Source organism: Nicotiana attenuata, unplaced genomic scaffold (assembly GCF_001879085.1).
Source record: "Nicotiana attenuata strain UT unplaced genomic scaffold, NIATTr2, whole genome shotgun sequence".
Lineage (NCBI taxonomy): Eukaryota > Viridiplantae > Streptophyta > Magnoliopsida > Solanales > Solanaceae > Nicotiana > Nicotiana attenuata.
Window position 1 is genome coordinate 154934 of NW_017670578.1, and position 9510 is coordinate 164443.

Consider the following 9510-nt stretch of genomic DNA (forward strand, 5'->3'; position numbering starts at 1 on the left):
CAGGGGAGTGAAATAATTAGCCTTGGCTTGCAGCCGGCTAATTTAGTAACAATAGTAAGTAACAAAGAAAGCAGGAGTTTTTGAGTGTGTGAAAGATGTGAGCTAATGTCTGTGTGTATAAGACTGTAGAAGAGAACAATATATATAGTAGTTCGAAAGCTAGGTAAAATAAGGTAAGAATCAAATTGTTCAGTAATTATAGAACTCAGAATAAAATCAGTTCGAGTATTCCCTTAATTAAGGGGATAAATTCAAACGGTAAAGGGCAGGTGACAAATAAGGAAAGAAATCATGCATAGCTGGAGTATAACAAATAAGGAAAGACTTCAAACAGTGCAAGTATAGAACATGTAATTAGGGCTAGGTTCAGAAAATTCTAGTTAAGGAAATAATCAGTAAGGATCAAGTAACAGTGCAGACAAGTTAAGGGAAAATTAATTAAGGCAATCAAATCAATCACATTGAGTAGAAATGTAAGAATCGAAGGTTTAAAGGAAAATGTTCAAATCAATCCAAGGGATAAGGAATTCAGAATATACATAGCTCAATCAAAGAGAAAGTCATTAAAAGAATCAGCATGTTTAACATATAAATAAAGTAAGACATGGATACATGGATAGCCAGGAATCGACACACAACTCTTAGCAAAAAAAGAAAGTTAAACAATACTGATTCAGTGAGAAAGATGCAAGTTGATGTGAACAGTCAAGATGAACACAAGCACATAGAATCAATGAAAGTTTTAGACTAAGAAACTCAGTAGAAGCAAATCAAGGCAAGACAGTCATGAGAAATCACAAGAACTCAAAACGAGAACCGGTCAGGCATGCTAATACACAAAAACCAAATGAAGAACCCTAAAAAAATTAGGGCTTTCAGCATAGGCGAGTTAAGGTTGTAGTAGTCTCATAGAATCAGTCAAAATATGTGAGAAGTAGTAGTTTAAACACAAAGAATCATTTAAACAAAGTTTTAAAAGAAAGTCCGAAAACCCTAGTTTTAGAAAAAGATGAAAAATACTTGAAATCATATGATTCTTGTGAAGAATCTCAAGGATAATGTAAAACACTCAAGAAACAAACCCAAATCGTCCTAGATCTGTACAAATCTAGGATATATAGAAAAGAATTTAGGGTTTCGAAAGAGACCCATATAGAGATGAAGGAACCTATCCAGAAACTCACAGATCGTAGCAAATATAGAATGATTTCGCTTGAAATCACACTGGAATAGCCAGGAACAGGTAGAAGATGAACCCTAGATGCAAGTCGGCATGGCCCTGAGCTCTTGAGGGCCTTAGAGAAGGCAAGAATGACATGAGAGAAGCCATTGGAGGCTTGAGAGATAATGAGAGATCACCGGAGATGACCGGAGATGGGAGGTCGGCATTTGAAGATTAGGGTTAGGTTGAGAGTGTTTGAGAGCAGAGAGGATTTTCGGGCGGCGGGTGTATAGAAATGATTAGGGTTGGGGGTCGTTTGGAATTAAAAAAGGAAGGTTTTAACGAGGGCCGTTGATCTGAAAAGATCAACGGCCATGATCTGATGGGTTTTGGGTTGGGTAGGTGTATTTGAGGCCTGGGTCGGGTAATTTAATTAGGAATTGGACTGGGAATTGGGTTAGATTTAGGCTGAAATTGAAATATAATAGGCTAAGTTTTAAATAGCCATTTTAACTCTATATAAATTTGTAATAAATAATAAACGATTTCTAAAAATAATTTCGTGTACTAAAATGATTTAAAATAGCTATTTAACATTTTAAAAATATAGAAGATCGTTTTATGCAACAAAAATATAATTATGCATTAATAGGGCTAGTATTGCAAATATATGCAAATTAGCTTAAAAAATGCAAATAAAATTATAAAAAAAGCACTAAAAATACTTAAGCATTATTTTGGCATAAATATAGGATTTAGATGGCTAAATTATCACAACAATAATTTGAGGGATAATTATTGGAAATTTTATAAGTAAAAGGAGAAGAAATAAACCAATTTAAAGCCTTTAAAGTTATAGCAATATTATAAAAAAGCTTGTGCATGCTTATGTATAAATATGTGCTATTTTGAAAGTATATATATGTATTAAAAATATATAGGAAAAAATTGGGTATCAACAGATAGTATGATAAGAAAGATATGTTACGTTGGTACTCGGTTGAGTAAGGTATCGGGTGCCCGTCGCGGCCCTTCGGTTTGAGTCGTGACAATTAATTGTCAAGAAGCATATTAGTTATCAACTAGAACTAATAAAGAGGTTATAGCATGAAAAATACAGAATCAGATAACATGTTAACAGATTTAACAACAGACTAAGGTGTACATGATGAACTAGTTTTTTTTTGGGAAAGGTATTAAAACATACTTAATATTAAAAGATAGTATTAAGTTACACATAATTAAGAAGATTTTATCAATCAATCTACTGAGTTAAACATGTCCAGAATACAGAAAGCAACCAATCAATTAGCAGTAACATATTGAATGAGTAACAAAGTAGAAAAAGAGCTTCAACAACTTACTAGTTCAGATGAAACAGAAAGAAGTTTAGCAATGCAGCAATGATTATCAACAGCAGCAAACAATAGAAGATTTATGGCCTTGGCTTCCAGCCGGCCAAGAATCAAAGCAGAATGATAATAGTATATAGTTTTAGTAGTGAGAAATACTCGAGTTCTTAGTCTTCTTAAAGGGGAATGGGGGAGGGCTATAAATAGCACTAGACTAGAGCCCACAAATAAGGTAATAATCAATCAAGGAAAGCACCTAACGTTTAATTAAGGAAAGAAAACACACATTATTTAAGGTAAGCCAGAGGTAACAGTACATGCACGCGTAAACACAAGGATTTTAACACAGTAATTTAGAGAATCAAACAGCTCTGGGGAATCAAGGACTCTTAGGTTTAGGGTAAGTGAAGCAATTAATGGCAAGAGTTGTAATAAAGATGCATAGAAACAGATAGACAGAATCATTGAAAGAAAAGTAGAATCGAAAACCCTAAATTTAGCGTAAGTAAAATTAGTTAGAAATAATCAAAGGAAAATCTAAATAAAATGCGCATAGACAGATATACAGAACATTTAAAGAAAAAGTGTTTAACAGAAATAATAACCGTAACAGATCTGAAAAGATTTGAGCCCTAATTTTAGGGCGAATAAAATGAAAATCACAACAAAATGCACATAGATAGATATACGGGGAATATTAAACCAAATAGAAAAAACTACAACAGATTTTGACAAGATCTGAACCCTAGCTTTGGGTAAATGAAGAATCAAACCAAATCTTAGAAATTCATACCATAAGGAGACGAAGAATCAACATAGATGAAAAACGAGTGAACGTTCGAACCAGATTTGGTCCGGAATGAGGGAAATCGGCTTGCCATGTTAGGCAAGCAATTATGTTATGCCATAAACGAGTAGCCAATAGCGAGAAAGGATCAATAAGGTAAAAAAATCCCCGGTTGAATCCATATCTGGTTGGAAACGAAAGGGATTAGGGGTGACGACGCTAAGGTTTCAGATGAGAGGAGAGGAGTGTTTGAGGGCGGCGGGTTTAGAATAATGAGCGGTTAGGCTAGGAGTGGTTATTTAAAATGGAAGGATGAACGGGGGTCGTTGATCTTGAAAGATCAACGGCCAGGATTAAAAGGGTTTTGGGTTGTGAGGCCCGTGAAAGATTTTTACTCTAAACCCGAAGGCTCGTACAACCATGTTAGGAATACGTGTTAGAAATGTGTAAATTTGGCCCCTTCGGACTGATCTATGCATTAAAAAGGCAAGAAATAATGTTTTCTAGAAAAGTGCGATTCTGCAGTCGAGAATGCGGTCACAGAATAGCTATGCGGACCACATAGTCGCCGCAGAGTGAAACAGTGTGTTGGTGAATTTAAGGTCAACTATGCAGCCAATTATGCGATCGCATAATCGATATGTGGGCCGCATAGTCATCGCATAATCCCCTTGGGATTTTGTAAAGGGCAGTTCTGTGGTGCATTATGCGACCGTAGAACGGGTATGCGGACCGCATTTCTGCCGCATACCCAGACAATGTGCTCAGGTTTTGGGAGCATTTCTGCGGTCCATTCTGCGGACCGCATGTCAACTTTGCGATCGCAAATGCGATGGCAGATCTGAGTCGGGCCCCTATTTTCTAATTTTTAAAATCCGACCCCATCCCATTAAAAACACCCCAATAGATCATTTTTTCTGTTATTTTCGCGACATAGAGAGAGAGAGAGGGAGTTCTAGAGTGAGAGGGAGTAATCTTCATCAAGTCCTCTCTAATTCCTTGCCCCAAATCCTTGAAGATTATCAAGTAAATCAGCTAGGTCTTCACCCTAAGAGCTGAGAACGTGTTCTCTAATCTATAATTTCAGTATTTTATCTAAAAATGAGTAATCAAGGGTGAGTTCATGGGTATGGGAATTTACTATCTTGCATGCATGAGTAACAATGGGGCATGGGAAGATTGTGAGTTAAAAAGATGGTAATTGGGGTAGAAAGTGATAAAAATCTCTCACAAAAGGATTCAAAAACCACAATGTACACCTAGTGCTTGACAATATGCTCAAATGAGCTAGAATCTTAGTCGTATCTCTAATTCTTGGCTTAATTCGTGGTTCTCATAAAATAGATGGAAGTTGCTAGGGAATTCCGGAATTTATTGTAAGGATTTAAGGGAGGCTCCATTAAGGTATGTGTGGCTAACCCTTTTCTTTTTAGTGTTGAATTCTTAGTGTTCGAATGGTTGGCTTGAGTTTCAAATTGATCATACTTGGTGAATTGCATTGATGTGTTGGGTGACGGACTTTCGTCCCAAATTGTTCTATGTGTTTATTTTGAAATCATGATAATTGAAAAGGTGATCATATTCTTCAAGTGCTCGTTATTTTCTTATGTGTGTGCATGCCTTATATGATAGCCCTTATCAAATGGATGATAGATTTACATGAATGAATTAATAAAGGGAAGACTTGTGTTGTATTGATGTATCCAAGTGCCAAGAAACAAATAAATGAAAAGATGTGTTGTACCATGTGTTGGAAAAAGATGGAAGGAAATGGGAACTAAGGAGTAACTAAAAGAAGTTATGTCCCAAGTGAGATGGCTTAGCCGATCGGGCCGAGATCGGACGCCGTGCTGTACACATGGTGGCATTTATATTGGATTTCGAAATATTATTGTGAACATGGATATGTCTCACTTGGGATGGCTTAGTCGGTCGGGCTGAGACCGGTTTCTGTGTAAAAACCCCACGGTGGCATTATATTTTAAGATGTGGTATTTGGCACTAAAGAACATTAACCTAAAGGAACGGAAAGACTTAACTAGAATCATGTAAACCTTATTTGGTGCTCCTCCTTGTAATCTTGTGATGTGCTTGTTGGTGATATAACTGCCTTCTATTTGTTCACTGTTCATCCTATTAAGAATTGTGTTTGTCTTACATACTAGTACTATTCGACAAGTACTAACTTCCCTTTTGCCGGGGGTGCTACATCTTTGAATGGATGTAGGTGGTTCCGTTGCTGATAGTGCCGATCGCAGATAGTGGTGCTCTCTTGTTCCCTTCACAGCTGTCTTGGTGAGCCCTCATTCCTCTCAGGGGTTTGTAGTCCTTCTTTTGTATAAGTTGTCACATTTGAGGTATGGCCGGGGCCTTGTTGCCGGCATCATCATTTTCGTCTCCTGTATCTTTAGAGGCTCCATAGACATTTATGTGGGTCATGTATTGGTGCCGGGGTGGTCATAGGATCACGTTATATTTTAAAACTTTTCATTTCTAGATTGTCAACTGTATGTACTTTTGGGAATTTAACCATGGCATGTTGTATTTTAAGTAAGAATTTAACTAGCAATGCTTATGCGTTTATACAAAAACTCTCCTTCACATGTTTAACAATTGGTAACGCATTAATACTTCGAGTATAGGATGAGTCGGGAAGGAAAGGCTAGATAGGCTTGCTCGACCGGGTTCCCTCGGTCGCGCGCCGGTCGCACTCCCCAAGGTTTTGGGGCATGACATGGGTAGGGTATAGAAACGGGTCACCGGTTGGGTTATTGGGTTAGAGGTCATTTGGTTTGGGCTGGGATGTTAGGTTGGTGCGTTGCAGGTAATTGGGCTAGGGGTTGGTCAACCTCTCCATAATGACCCATACTACATCGAACTTCCTCTGAGTTTTTGGGAGACCAATAACAAAATCCACAGTGATACGTTCCCACTTCCACTCAGGAATTTCTAACTTCTAAAGTAGATCACCAGTTCTCTAATGCTCGTACTTGACTTGCTGACAGTTTAAACATCGAGCTATATATGCAACTCTATCCTTTTTGATTTTCCTCCACCAATAATGTTGCCTCAAATCTTGATACATTTTGGCGGTACATGGATAAATAGAATATCGGGAACTGTGGGCCTCCTCATGAATCAATTCACGAAGCCCATCTACATTAGGTACACAAATACGACCCTACATCCGCAGAACTCCATCTTTTCCCACAGTAACCTATTTGGCACCATCGTGTCGCACCGTGTCCTTAAGGACAAGCAAATGGGGATCATCATACTGTCGCTCTCTGATTCACTCATACAAGGAAGGCCGAGCGACTGTGAAAGCTCGAATCCAATTGGACTCTGAAACATCTAACCTCACGAATTGATTTGCCAAAGTTTGAACATCTGCAGCTAACAACCTCTCACCAACTGGAATATATGCAAGGTTGCCCATACTCACAACCTTTCTACTCAAAGCATCGACCACCACATTGGCCTTTCTGGGGTGATACAAAATGGTGATATCATAGTCCTTCAACAACTCCAACCATCTTCTCTGCCCAAGCTGATATCTTATTGTTTGAACAGATACTGTAGACTATGATGATCAGTAAATACCTCACACGAGACACCATAAAGGTAATGCCTCCAAATCTTCAGTGCATGAACAATGGCTGCAAATTCTAAGTCATGAACATGGCAATTCTTCTCGTGAACTTTCAACTGCCGCGATGCATATGCAATGACCCTACCATTCTGCATCAATACTGCACCAAGCCCAACATGAGATACATCATAATACACCGTATAAGATCCTGAATATGTGGTTAATACCAACACTAGCGTCATAGTCAAAGCAGTCTTGAGCTTCTGAAAGCTCAACCCACACTCGTATGAACATCTGAATAGGGCACCCTTCTAGGTCATTTTGGTCAATGGAGATGCTATAGATGAAAATCCCTCCACAAACCGGCGATAATAACCTGCCAAACCCAGGAAACTCCGAATCTCTATAGCTAAAGTAGGTCTAGGCCAATTTTGAACTGCCTCTATCTTCTTATGATCCACTTTTATGACTTCTACCTATAAAACATGCCCGAAAAAAGCAACTGAGTCTAACCAAAATTCACATTTTGAAAATTTGGCATATAACTCATTATTCTTCAAAGTCTGAAGCACAATCCGAAGATGTTGCTTATGCTCCTCTCGACTGCTGGAGTAAATCAAGATATAATCAATGAATACCACCATAAATGAATCCAAATAGGGCTTCAATACTCAGTTCAAATCCATAAATGTCGCTGGGGCATTTTTCAACCCAAATGACATCACTAGGAATTTGTAATGCCCATACTGAGTCCGAAATGATGTCTTAGAGACATCAGATGACCTAATCTTCAACTGATGATAACCAGACCTCAAATCGATCTTTTAAAACACCTTAGCACTCTGAAGTTGATTGAATAAGTCATCAATTGTTGTCAATGGATACTTATTCTTGATATTGACCTTGTTCAACTGCCGATAATCTATACACATCCTCATTGAACCATATTTACTCTTTACAAATAACACTGGTGCACCCTAGGGCGAGACATTAGGTCTAATGAAACCCTCGTCAAGCAAGTCTTGTAACTGCTCCTTCAATTCCTTTAGTTCCGGCGGGGCCATACGGTATGGTGGAATAGAAATGGGTTGGGTGCCCGAAGCCAAATCAATACAGAAGTCAATGTCTATGTCAAGTGGCATCCCCGGCAAATCTACAGGTAATACATCTGGAAACTCATGGACGACTGGAACTGAGTCCATAGAAGGAACATCCGCACTGGGATCGTGAATATAAGCCAAATAGGCTAGACACCCATTCTCGACCATACGATGAGCCTTCATATAAGAAATAACCATGCAGGTAGAATGACTAAGAGTTCTTTTCCACTCTTATCGAGGTAACCCCGGCATGGCTGAGGTCATTGTTTTGGCTTGACAACCTAATATAGCATGATAAGGTGACAGTCAATCCATACCCAATATGACATCAATCTACCATATCAAGAAGTAGAAGATCCACGCTAAGTTTTAAGCCTCCCCATAATAACCACACATGAACGATAGACATGGTCTATAATGATAAAATCTTCCACCGGCGTGGATACATGCATAGAAGCACCCAAAAAATCCAGAGGCATAACAAAATATGAAGCAAAGTCGGAGGACACATAGAAATAAGTAGATCCTGGATCAAATAAAATTGAAGCATCTCTATGGAAAACTGGAACAATACCTGTTATCACGGCGTTGGATGACTCGGCCTCAGGCCTAGCAGGGAAATCATAGAATTGGGGCTGGGCCCCACCACTCAGAGCTACATCTCTGGGACAACCTCTAACTGGCTGGCCTCCACCTCTAACAATCTGACCTCTACCTCTTGCTGTATGAATTCTTCCTCTAGCTGGTCGGGCGGGCGATGGAGCAATCAGTGCTGGCATGATGGCACGAGAATCCCGTTGAGCTCTGTTGCTCGACAACCTAGGGAAATACCTCCTGATGTGACCAATGTTTCCATACTCATAACACTCATCCAGTTTTTGTGGCTACTGAAGCTGAAGCTGACCCGAACGGGCTGGATAACCGTTATAGTGTCACTGGAGCGGTGGTGCTTTGATGGGAGCTGGATGTGCACTAAATGTCGATTGCCTAAAGTAAGGCATAATAGGACCATGACTCCCTGAAGCACCGTGAGATGCCTGAAGTGCTGAATGAAATGGCCTAGAAGGATTACCCCTACCATAAGTACCCCTGACTCCAGATGAGGCGCCTCTAAAATTACCGGAATGACGAGGCCTCTTATCAGACCTCTGCCCTCTCTCCTGTGCAAGAACCTTCTCGATCCTCCTAGCAACATTAGCACCCGCCTAAAAGAAAATCTCACTTCTAGTCTCCTTGGCCATCTGAAGCCTGATAAGGTGAGTGAGTCCATCAATAAACCTCCACACTCTCTCCCCTTCAGTAGGAAGTAAAAGGAGAGCATGACAGGCTAGATCCACAAAACGAGTCCCGTACAGAGTAACAGTCATATTGCCATACTGGAGATGCTCAAATTGCCTGCGGTAATACACTCTTAATGTGATAGGTAGGAACTTCTCTAAAAATAGTCACGAGAACTGCTCCCAAGTTAGTGCAGGTGACCTAGCTGGTCTGATCAACATATAATCTCTCCACCACTT